This window comes from Neodiprion lecontei, chromosome 4, assembly GCF_021901455.1.
Source record: "Neodiprion lecontei isolate iyNeoLeco1 chromosome 4, iyNeoLeco1.1, whole genome shotgun sequence".
Classification (NCBI taxonomy): Eukaryota; Metazoa; Arthropoda; class Insecta; order Hymenoptera; family Diprionidae; genus Neodiprion; species Neodiprion lecontei.
In genome coordinates this window covers 15291875-15304659 of record NC_060263.1, presented here as the reverse complement: position 1 = coordinate 15304659, position 12785 = coordinate 15291875, and the positions used below count along the sequence as shown (strand labels likewise).

The window sequence follows — 12785 nt, the reverse complement described above, 5'->3', positions numbered from 1 at the left end:
ATATTTTGAATATAAAAATTTATTTATTTGCTAAACATTCACTTTTCTCTTCTACGATATTTCTCGTTCCAACTTGTACGCCCGTAATCGTGGATCGGTCGAAAATCGTTGATCGCACTTATAATGTGGTGCAATAATAACACCTGCATGAAATTTGACAAATGTTAAGGCCAAGCTAAGGAGGTAGATATGTGGAAATTCGAGGAATTAAACCTACCTGTTTGGTATATACCTGTACTTAATGGCATTGTTATCATATGTCACGTTATCCAAATGTCTGGGAGAATTTGTATTTTCAGCACAATATCATACTTTCTTTGTAGCGCATGCGCATTAAACTATAGCAGACGACGTACCATTACGTCGGCATCACCGATATATACCGGGACAATCTCTTGAAACTTGAAAAGTAACTGCGCATGCGCGGGGTTTATCATATATTCGTGCAGACTGGCCATCCCGAGTTTCAGCTGTCGAACTGTTTCTGGCGGCGATGTAGTTGATACGAATTTTTGAGGTTAGAATCTCAAATAATTGAGATTAACAGTGATTCGGAAAGGTTTGGGAAGTATTTCTTATTGGATCGGAAAGTCGATCCTTCAAAGAACGGTCGGAATTTAATGCTTATTCTCTTTGAAAATTCAAACGTACACATTTTGCGTAGGTTGGCTCGCCTGCATCGCAGACAAGAATATCGCTGCGGGAAGATTTCGCCAACCAATGAGATTAAATTATTTTGCGCATGCACGGTTGATTTTCAAGTTTCAAGAGATTCTCCCGGTATATATCAGTGATACCGACGTAATGGTACGTCGTCTGCTATAGTTTAATGCGCATGCGCTAAAATCGGCGAGTAGTCGTTTGCCAGGATGACCAACCGTTATAAATTTAGACATTTTGCTGCGATGTATGTAACCTCAAAAATTTTGAAATCTGTCCGTGAAAACTATGAAAATTTTTGAGGTTAAGTTTATGACGGTTGGACGTCCTGACAAACAATGAGGTTTCAATTGTAGCGCATGCGCATTAAGCTATAGCAGACGACGAACCATTTCGTTGTTAAGAATTCACCCTGAAACTTGTCAATAATCATCGGCAGCTAATAATATACATATTGTATACAGTATATCTATGCTTACAAAAAATATATACGAAATTAAGAAAAAAGGATCGACGTGTTATTTTATTCTATCTTTTATTCAATCCAAGTTTATCACTCGCATTCATACCTATATTTGAATTCTCTCATTATTATCTTATATTCATCTCCTTTCTTATAACGCGATCATACACGTGCGATGTAAACACACACACACACACACGCGCACGCTTGCGCATGCATGCAAATTTCACTGTATAATAATAAGCTGTTTATAAATTTTTGTCTCCGTTTGAAAAATTCTTACCCGGCCTTGAAGTTGTAACATATGTAACCTGCCATTACATTTATCTCTTTAAATTTGCTCATCGTTGTTTCTTCCTTCGAGCGGGAATGGCAGTCATGAAAGACGCTATTATGTATATTACATGCATCATATAAACACTATCTATTAATCTGTAGTATTCGTATACATGTCGTCGACATTCTAATTTAATACCTACATATATATATGTGTGCGTGTGGGTGATGTATAGAGGTATTTAATATTTTATTTAATGTTATTATCATGTTTAATATTTAATATAAATACATGTAGTACGTATATACCCATGCAACAGATTGATCGATAGTGTTTATATAATGTAGGTAGATACGTGCGCCTCTGTGTGTATAAATCCCTTAGTCGATCGATCGGCGGTAAATTGTTGCTCGAACTCGACTCGGCGTCCTTCCATCATCCACCTGCAGAACGTCGTAGTCGGTGCCACCTGGCGGTTGCATCGGAGGATGCAGCGCGGTGACGACGAGTACCGGAGAAGAGATGCAACATGGCAACAACAGCACACAGGAGTGTTATACGTACGCAATAACCAGCGAATGTATATTCGCGTGGAGTTTCGCGTGTACGTATACAAGGCATGCACTCCGCAGAGACCTACACACGTGTAGGAGGCGATCGCATAAATTGGACCGACCGACGCAAAGTCCGCAAGGCGCGCCTCCGCAACCAAGAGCAACCAACGCGAGGAGAGGAGGTCGGTCACCCCGCGATTCGCACACAACGCAACACAACGCAACACAACACGAGACACACGACTCTCGCGGGCTGTACGTACTCTCTTTTTCGAAAAGAAGGTGAAGAAGGAGAAGAAGGAGAAAGAAAGACGCGAGGTGTAATGGGGGAGGGGGGGGGGGGGGGGACTGAGTACGGCGGCATGAGGTGAAAAGAAATACGGTTGGTGGGAAAGGGGCGGGGGGGGGGGGGGAGGAGGAGCGTAAAAAGGAGAAAACACGACCGTCGGCTGACCGGTGTCTGTCTGTAACCCACCGACCCCCGTCCTCACGACTTTGCTTGCTTTGCGCTCTCCGGTACTTTAGCCGCTGCACATCGCACCGAGGTGCAAAGTTGGGGAGAGAGTCAGAGAGAGAGAGAGAGAGAGAGAGAGACAGAGGAAAAGAAAGAGGGAGAGGGAGAGAGACAGAATTTATTTTCCAGGGTATGATATAACACCTGTAACCATGAAAATTGTAAATATTGACGATGAAGAACATGCATTATACAATTGTTAATCGGAGCGTATAATTTAGCCAGTGTCGTCAATGTCGCCCCATTGATAAGAAAAATTGTTGAAAAAAAAGCGAAGATTTTAACACGGTGCAAATTTGTTTAGCTTTTCTTTTTTTCTCTTCTCAAGTTGTCTAAAACTCAACGTCTCGTCCTTATGTTCGCTTAATATACCCGAAAGCTACCGAATCGATTTTGATTCCTTACTTTTCTATGGTAGTTACAAAGTCTGGCCAGATTCTCAGCTATATTTCGTTACAACTAGATCAATAGTTTCGGAGATGTAACGATATTCGTAAGCCAAAGCGGAAGGGGATCAGATGTGTATAGTTAGGTTCACGAATTTTTCAAGGCCTCTGTGAGCTCTACAAAAAAAGTCCACGAGAGCATATGACTAAGTCTAATAGTATTTAAACAAGAAGAATTTGAAAATATTGTAGTTACCATGCTGCATACAGGGTGCTTGTGTTAACTCTGGGCATACTTCTAGGGTGTTTTGAGGCTGCCTAGGCAAGCATTTTGAGGCGAGACATCCATGGTCGGAAACTCATTCCGATGGCTGTGAAGGGCTTTGAAGGATCTGGTACCGTGCACTTGTTCGTAGTGTAATGAATCAGATATAATCACTTTCGACCCGACGTTTTATTCAGCCGTAGACAGTGGTACAAAGTTCTCCTGTGAAGTCAGCAGAACGATAAGCTTTTAAAAAAACGATAAACAATGAGAAAAATGACAAAACAATTTTTTCTCGTTCGGAATATGTAGATTTTCACGTCTTGAAACGGATCTTTGACAGCCGGTGTTTAAGGTGTCTATCACTTTGAGGAAGGCACTCCATGGAACATCTGGTTGTTTTCCATAACTTTTTCAAATTTTGTTTCTAAGCACTGGAAATTGTTTTGTTATTTTTCTATTGCCAAGTTTATCGTTTTCTTGACTTCTCACGAGAACTTTGTACTGTTGTCTACGGCTGAATAAAACGTCGGTTCGAAAGTGATCACATCTGATTAATTAGACTACGAAGAAGCGCGCGGTACCAAATCCTTCAAAGCCCTAAACAGCCGTTATGACGATTTTTCGACCATGGATGACTTACCTCAAAATCCTTGCCTAGCCAACCCCAAAACACCCTAGAAGTACGTCCACAGTTAACATAAACGTATAATATTTATTATAGGCAGGTATAGTGCATCCTGTTACATATACGGAATTTTCATACGTTCGTCGAATCGTCATCTCGCTATAAAGCTTCGGGTAAAGAAATTCTACAAAATCCAGCGTCATTTTACACTCCTTTCTATCCTCCATTTCAGGATCGAAATGTTACCATCAAATATCGTCACCTGACCTGATCCATTTATTTTCCGACATTTCAGTCTGATGGGAAGTTTAATTCTTGGCAACTACTTGGTTTGCCCGTTATATATCTCAGCCCCTGCGAAACCTACCCTGATATCTAATTTTCATAACCTAACCTAACCTAACGCGACTAATCTATCCACGTTGTAAAAGAACCGGTAACGTGTGGCAAGTGTTGTTTTGCGGAGGCGGAGAAAAAATTTTCCACAGCGGTGACCACCTTGCGATACAGTATATGACATAGCTATCTACATACATACATACATACATACATACATACATACATACGTATATCATGCACGTGTTTAACTCATTCGGAAAGAAACGCGCGCGTTGAGTCAACAACAGCGGGCTCTACGTATGCATTGTTTTCACATTCATTCAACCCCCCCCCCCCCCCCTTCTGCGCGAATAAATACCACCGCGTGTCGCGTTCATGATCATCGTATAATACACCGTTTCGAGTATTTTATACCTACACCGCACTGCAGTTACGGGCAGCGAACGAGACGGTGATTTTTTTTGTCAAATTGCCAAAAGACTGCAGGTCCGTTCATATACAGACGATACGTTAAATGTAGGTGGTAGGTAAGTAGGTATACGTATATAATATATGTATATGAGTTCGACCGAGGCTTTGGTGCGCAGATTTGATTCGCAGCTTTCCGAATTGTCATTCTCTCTGCATTTATCTATATCGTATATTATACACGGGTGTATACACTTTATACCGGGACAATCTCTTGAAACTATACATACAATGCGCATGCGCCAAATAATTCAATCTCATTGGTCGGTGAAATCGCTCTGCGGCGATGTTTTCGTCTGCTGAGCAGAGCGCCAACGTACACAAAATGAAACTAAAGCTGTAAATCTCTCGCGCGTAAAGCCGTGGATTGAGGTTATGCTGTTGTTTATTTTTACATAACGTGAATTGTTTAAGAAGAATAGTATCGTTCAGCAATACCGTGGTCGATATCGGAAGATATTCAACCGACGCAATAAAGAATTTAACGGAAAAGCAAATATCAAATGATACAGAAATTGGGTGTTATTTATTGAAAGAAGAAATCTGAAATTTAATGTGAAATGTCATTAACAAGTGGGAGTCTGGACAAACAGAGGTAGGTAAGTAAAAACAAAGTTTATTGTGAACAGATTCTTTATTTACATAAAATTAAAAATGCGTCTCATTAACGATTTATGTTTTGTGCATTTTATTGGAAATTAGTTGTATCAAAAAATACCAAAAGATCCTGTGTGATAATAATAGCTTCTAATATTTTCAGGTACGAAATAATTCATTGTCAAAGCGGGACTAAATTTGTCAGGCATGGAAGCATGTAGGTAAATTTCTAATTACGTGATCTTTGACTATTACAATATTTTAACATGGATTCAATGATAAAATTAGTTTTTTTTTCAGCAGGCTCAAAGTTTAAACTTTGATTAACACGAGGAAAGTTATGCCTTACCTGATGGTCAAAACGTTTAGGTGGCAAGGATCCTGGTTTCTCGAGCGGTGCAATCATTATAACCATCGAACCTGGTTGTTCCCTCAGACATCAGGTGCCAGAGTGAATTTCATAAGGCCATCGCCACCTTCTTAACATCAGTTGAGGCAAAATTGAAGAGCGGGATATACTACAATTCATAATGACTGAATATCCCATCATTTTACTTTGATCGAGCCAATAGCGATAAGTTTGTTACTTAACCGTTGCTGCCAATTCATTCTACCGAGGAATCATTCTGTGCACCATTGAGTTCCATTGAGTTCCTGATTTCTACGCTTCCGATTAGATTTTCTTTGTTTCGAACCGCACTAACATGAAATACAGAAATCATTTTAATAAATCTAATATTACTTGAATTTTCAATTTGAGTATTAGGTTCCCTTCATTTATTTAATCGAACATCATTGAAAATTTGCGAAATGAACTCTGATAATCATTAGAAAATTTTTAATAGTAGTAGCAATAATTTATTGATCGGAAAAAATACATTGACTATCGACTATTTGTGAATTTGGTTGAACTATTTTCGAGAAAAAAAAAGATTCACCATTCTGTTACAGATAGTGAGATATTTAAATTTCTTGAACGCTCGGTTTAATGTCTCATTTTCAAAAGTGATAAAATTGAATATTACCACCTGAAATCACAAGAGAGTGAGGAAGTTCCTTAGTTGCTTGAAAGTGGCGATGATCTTTGTACGTGTGATAAATTGAATAGGCAGATAACAGTAAATATTAGAGATGTCATTATTTTGGCCGTATCACCTGTTGATAGAAAAAAATTTCATTGTTATTTCTAATTTACGAAATAATAAAAGTGATCAAATAAAATGTTCCCACCTACCTGCTGCGTTTCTTCCAAGCACCCAACATTTAAACAGATTTCTCATTTCAGTCGAATAAAGCCAATTTTCAAAGAGCATCAGCATCAACCTTCCGAGTCACTACCTCGACTGTTTGAGATTCTAACCTCAAAAATTCGTATGAACTACATCGCCGCCAGAAACAGAGTTTGACAGCTGAAACTCGGAGTGGCCAGCCTGTCCGAGCAGCCGATAAAACTCGCGCATGCGCATTGTATGTATAGTTTCAAGAGATTATCCCGGTATAGCTTTTATAATTAAACCTTGTCCACCGTATAAACTGTAACGTAATTTCTGTTGACACCTGTTTTTATTCTTCCTTGTGTTATTATTGTCGTTGAGATTAAATTATACAATCATGCCGCCACTGGAAGCACGCAACTCGCATACTCGTACCTACCTTATCATAATAACGCTGAACAGTAGACGTTAAAAAATTTAATCTCTACATTGCAGGAATTATTTGACTCCGTGCGTAGTCAATTATATTGTATAAACGAAGATGAAACCAAGGAATAGAACAACATAAACTGAAATAAAATTGAAAATCGTGTTGGACAAGGTTTTTCTTACAGAAAAAGGGGGGGGGCGGGGTTACAGGCACAAAAGGAACATTAAAGAAGACTATTTTCCTGCTAACCTTTTATTATTATTATTGTTGTTTTCGCTGTTGCTGTTGTTATACCGTTTACTGCGCAATATAAATGAACAGGTATATTGTCAGTGCAGAGACGGAGCCTGCAGAGAGAGTTTACGGAAAATTAATTGTAAGCCATGAATAACATCGAATATCCTCAAATGTGTCACGCGTCGTTCTCCTTCATTCTGGCCGTGAAGGTCCTTGCTGTAAAACGGAAACGTCAAAAAAAAAAAGCAATGAATAACTAAATATACCAATGATTTGTGAACTGCAGGACATGACATAAAATTTTTAAAATACCGGTACTAATCATATCTGCAACAAGCTCGAATTTTTGTTTTTTATGTAATTCGACACCCCCACTCTCTGTCCCTGCACCGTTCCACCGGCAAGTATCACAAAGTTTCGGAAACAATCGACACAGGAAATTGACACGGAAACGACCGACCACGATGAGACGACGAGACAGCGACAGTCATAACAAATTTATTATTTGCATTTCGAGTTATACCGAGTGAACGAAACGGAATGCTTATTCTTATTAATATTATCATTATTCCTACTAAGCCTGTGTAGAGTAATTTTATGACATAAATTAATTTTTCGCTGAGTTTGTATTTTCGTTTTGTTTTGTGAGTAGGTATCATATATCCGCCTGCGGGTTACGGAAAAAAAAGTCGCAAAGAAATTTATTTCGACTTACTTTTTATACAGCGCATTCATGTAGCCTTCGATTTGGAGCCGTTTGTATAATCATATGCCATATAATGAATTATACGTTCAATGTGTACGTAGATGTAATAAACAGGGTCACGGTGGTCATTGACACACGACGACGATCATAAGTTTTGCCTCTGACAAACGCCACGTGTAATTAATGTCCCGGTTTCGTCGCAGGATGGTATAACTGTTTGTTATATAGGTATATGTATATTCAACCGCGTCTACATACCCAACTTGTATCCGCCGATTGGCTCAAGTCGAGCGGAAGGATCGTTCGTGTCTCCTTCTTCCTCCTTCCTGCAAGCTCCCTTACCCTGCTGTACATCCTATATTACAATATACTTTGTAGAGAAAGATTGGGTTGGATCGGGCCAAGGTTAAGGTCAGATATTAGCCGGTATTTCCGATGCTGCACGATTATCATTCTGCACTTGCAATATCATTCGCACTGTCATCAGACGGACATCCGATGCCCCGAAATTCAGATGAAAATATGATATCCGTAAATTGTATCTTGTATCGTGCGTATAAAAAATGTATCCGATTTTTGATTTTATCATTTCTTAAAAAATAATATTTACTGTGATGAAAAAAAGAAATTAAACTAAAATTAAAAAGAACGGAATCATCTATAATGTCACGTGATTCGATAAAACCAAGGTTAAGCGATCGCTTGTGCTCGAAAGTTCAACGATTGTCGTCGTTGCAAATCAATCCGCTCGTATAATGCGACAATAAATTATCATACCCATAGTATTGTTGTTCTTCTCTTTTCTTTTTTTTTTTTGATTTGATTTTTCTTATCCTCTTTTTCGTAACTTTTCTTATCGAGGCCGGTCGATTATCGGCCGCACGACGTGAATTTCGTTACACTTTATATTCACGCGCGTTGCTCACTTCGCGTTCATCGCTGCGTTCGTTCGTATGCGCGTGACTTGTAATAAATTCTCAATTTCTCCACCGCGATGTTCGCGAGGTACGTCCTTCGATCAAATCGTACAAAACACTGTACAACACGTTGTCTCTCTGACACAAAGAGTCGCAATTAAACCGCGAGCCGAGGCGAATAAAGAAAGAAACTCTCTTATCATATTTCTTACATCTCGTTCTACTCCGTTGATTTTATACATTATACCCACTATATATACACATACGAGAGAGATTTCAAATCGCGCGCCAATCTCCTGCATTTTCCTCTGCACGTGAAGAAGAGACACAAGCGGTACGAGGTACTTCAAACTTGTACCTGTAACGTAGCACGGTGGCCGGATCTCCTCGTAATCTTCGCGTCACTGACCGCTTAAACGGGACCGGCAAGTGCTTACAAAGTCAGTCAGTCAGTCCCTGAAGGGCAGTGCAAAGCAGCAGCAGCAGCAGCAGCGTAGGTACAAAGACGGCTTATTGAAGGCCGCCGGCCGCCGGCGATGCCCGTTCCTGTTTCTATCTCTCCATGGCTTTCTTGGTCTCTTTTTTCCGCTCAACCGCGAGTCGCACGTACGCCACGCTCGTACTCTCCAGTCGCGATAAATATGGGCACGTAATGCGTGCATGCTTACTTATTTACTTACTTACTTACTTACTTACCTACGGTAGGTATTATACGTGTGCAAGCTGTACGAAACACGAGCCTGTTTCGCATATGCATAATTTACCGATACATTTGAGGAGTACGTAACGCGTGTAAACGCGATTACGAATTATAACTATTACACGCAACGATGTGCTGATGGATACGCGCGAATACGCGGTAATTCAGGATGCAGGTACGCAAATGTAACACGTGTCGTGGCGACTCTACGCGCGTTCTGTGATCCGTGCATTAGCCAAATCGATGCAGGGCGAAGAAGGAAGCGCGGTCACCCTTCTAGCAGCTGCACGTTACCGATGACTGCAGTATGTACGATATTATTATACATGTTATATTGAAATTTCGCCGCACGTTGCGCGTATCGCGATACCGTCTATCCGTACTATCTTTCTGCAGACTGTACGTGTAATGCGCTGTACGCACGTACGCGTATAATTGTAAATAATGAATAATCGTAAAGAACAGCAGTTGCAGAAGAGAAGAAAACCGGAAGAGAATTTGATATGGTGTTACGGTAACTACACTGTTGAAAATTTTCCGTAAATTTACCACACGTTTGTAATACACAAAAGTATGGCAACAAAAAATTTGGCGTTTCAAAGAAGATTGCTAAGCATTCTTATTAAGTTTCCAATCGAATTCCTTAATTATTCTTGACTTGGTTGGAAAAACGCAAAAGCGTATTTTTAATTTACTAAATTATGTAGTAAACGTATTATATTTGTAAATTCACTATACAGGTGTACGGTATTTGGAATTTACTGAACATGCTACTGAATTTATACATACTACTGAAATTCTGGACTTTTCTTGTGAATCTACTGAAGTTGTGCAGGATACAAATTTTATACAATATCCTTGACAGTAGGTATCAGATTTCAGTACAGCTCAAAGAATTAGCATGTAAATTTTGAAATTAACAATCAAATTTTCAATTTCAAACAATTACACCGTAATTACATCAATCACAACCCGTTTTTCATCTACATTTTGTCATTTTACAGCTTAGCATACATTTACCATAACGTTACTAAACTTGTAAAGCAAATATGATAAAACAGCAATTAAAAATTCGAGTATTGAATTTGCCAATTACCAATCGAATAATGACATTCAAGTTTACAACATTCATCGCACTAATTTTACTAAATAGTATGGTAAATTTCACAATTCTGGTTTTGAAATTACTCACCATACGTATAATAAATTCATAATACCTAATACCTAAACAATGCACCCTGTACATTTGTAGTAAATTTACAACATAAATTTTCAACAGCGTGTACACACATGTATATGAATGCAAACAAAAAAAAAAAAAAAAAATAGTACGAAGGAACCTTACGGAGGAGTAGAGAGAGTAAAAGAAAAAATTTTATCATCAAGTACCTATGGACAACGAATCGCGCCTTATCACGTTCTTCCAGCGTCTCTGTCGGCTCGGTATTCTCAAAGATTCCAGCTAGCCGCCGCGCGCAGGCTGGTTTTCCACCGCGGCGGGGAACATCGTCGACGACGATGACGACGATGACGAGACGCGGGGCCGGCGCTCGCTCTCGGCCCTGAGATATGATAGCCCGGTTATCAAGCTCTGCTCTCCCCCCCACCCCACCCCCCCGCTCACCCTCTCTCTCTTCCGCGCCTCAGCGGTGCGCGTCTTTCTCCCTCTCTCACTCCTTCTCTCTGCCCCCGCCCACCGCCCGACAACGGATCTAACGCCCCCTCCATACTCCAGCCCCGGCAACCTCCTGTCTAGACGGCGCACACACATAGGCGCACACACACACACACACACACACACATAGGCTCGTCATGAGAAGTGGGGCGGGAGGTGGCGAGGCGGCGGGGTGGGGGCGGGGGGGGGGGGGGGGGGGGGCGATGACGCGGTGGCGTGACGGCGTGGTGTTGCGACGGGTCTTACGTACGTGTGTGCCCCGGGGCTACGCCTTTGTGTTGGTGCACGTGTCCCACGAAACTGAGAACGTGTTGGACCGTCTGTGCACTACGGTTTGGCGGCGGTTCACGGCGGCGGGACGCTCACCCGTGTGGTGTTACGGGGGGTTGGGGGGGCCGTCTGCCTTAGAGCTAGCGCCGTAAGTAGAGCGGCGACCGCCATTCACGTGTGATTTCTTTCCCCGTGTGCTCTACACGTATATATGTATATACATGTACTATAGGAATACATGTATACATATATGTAGCTATCCTGTACGTATATTTGTCTGCATTTATACATGTGCGCGCATGTGTGTATATAATATACTTATTTCACGCTACAGGATGATTCCCATGTCACACGGATAGTAATAATAATAATAATAATAATAACAACTTGTCAACGTGATGTATAATGTAATAATAATGGTAGTAATAATATAATAAGTTTTTTATTTAGTCGAGAAATTTATAATATTATGTACATACCACGTATAATACCTATAATGGATTAAATTTTGTTTTTATGCAACTGATCGCGCTTTTTTCTCTTCGTTTGTTTTCCATAAGTTTTTATTCGATACGGAATGTTACGACGGTAATTTGCAGTTCATTTGATGCCAGAGACAGAATCTAGGTATAATGTACTTGGAAAATTGATGTGATGTATATAACATATCAACATTGTATGTTGATTAATATATCTGTATATATGCATTTGTTTCTTATTTAAGTAATTTATTTGCACCTCGTTGATAATTATTATGTTGAGTCAACTGTCATGGTCATAAGAAACTCGGTCTTCCCTCGTCTGCATTGCGTATCACTCGCGATCAACCACCGCGCGCATTCCCCTAACCCCGCGTTTTTTTTCCTCTCGCTTTCTTCCTGTTCCGTCGACGATTGATTACGCTCATATTATAAAGGGTACCGTAGAACGATGACTAAAAGGGTCGGATCGACGAACGATTGTCGTCGTTATTTCCCGACCAACATCTTGACCTGACCTATTTCTTTCTCACAGTTTATTCATCTCTCATCATCTCTCAGTATAAGTAGCTCAGTTCTTCGATTAGCGATAATTTTCGTGGACAACGAAGGAAAGACAGTCACAGCGTAAGATAAAGGGGATAGGGAAAGGCTTTTCACTCTGAAGGATCGACCGTCTCGAGCAAGAGCGCGTCAAATTTCCCCGTAATACTTTTCGTCCGTATTACGGATGCAGGTACAGACAGGCAAGCAGACAATCTACAAGATACGGTTAAAAAACAATCACACACCGAGAAACAACAAACTGGAAAAAATAGTACGGCGTCTACCAGTCTCAATATTATCCGAGGTAGGCAATTTTTCCCGTCTCGTCTCGATCCCGACGTTCGGTCGTATGTACGCTCCTGCGAGTTTGTACCCTCGGTTATACCCACCAGCCGTCCTCGCGTCCACGAAACGTCCGTGTTACCCTCTCTCTCTCTCTCTCTCTCTCTCTCTCTCTCTC

The 12785-nt window shown here is 40.6% G+C and overlaps 1 protein-coding gene and 2 long non-coding RNA genes across 4 annotated transcripts in view; 2 read left to right on the top strand and 1 right to left on the bottom strand.

Moving 5' to 3' along the window:
* The window catches only part of LOC107226661 (low-density lipoprotein receptor class A domain-containing protein 4), a 69704-nt gene that overhangs the window by 32770 nt on the left and 24149 nt on the right, over positions 1 to 12785 (top strand). The gene's annotated exons all lie outside the window — the stretch shown is intronic.
* LOC124294188 lies at positions 4497 to 7312 on the top strand. The gene is made up of 2 exons (XR_006904110.1): positions 4497 to 4613; positions 6861 to 7312. It is a non-coding gene; the product is annotated as an uncharacterized LOC124294188 (long non-coding RNA).
* On the bottom strand, positions 7006 to 10919 carry LOC124294186. The gene is made up of 3 exons (XR_006904108.1): positions 10745 to 10919; positions 7748 to 8093; positions 7006 to 7248 (listed from the first exon to the last, which is right to left on the bottom strand). It is a non-coding gene; the product is annotated as an uncharacterized LOC124294186 (long non-coding RNA).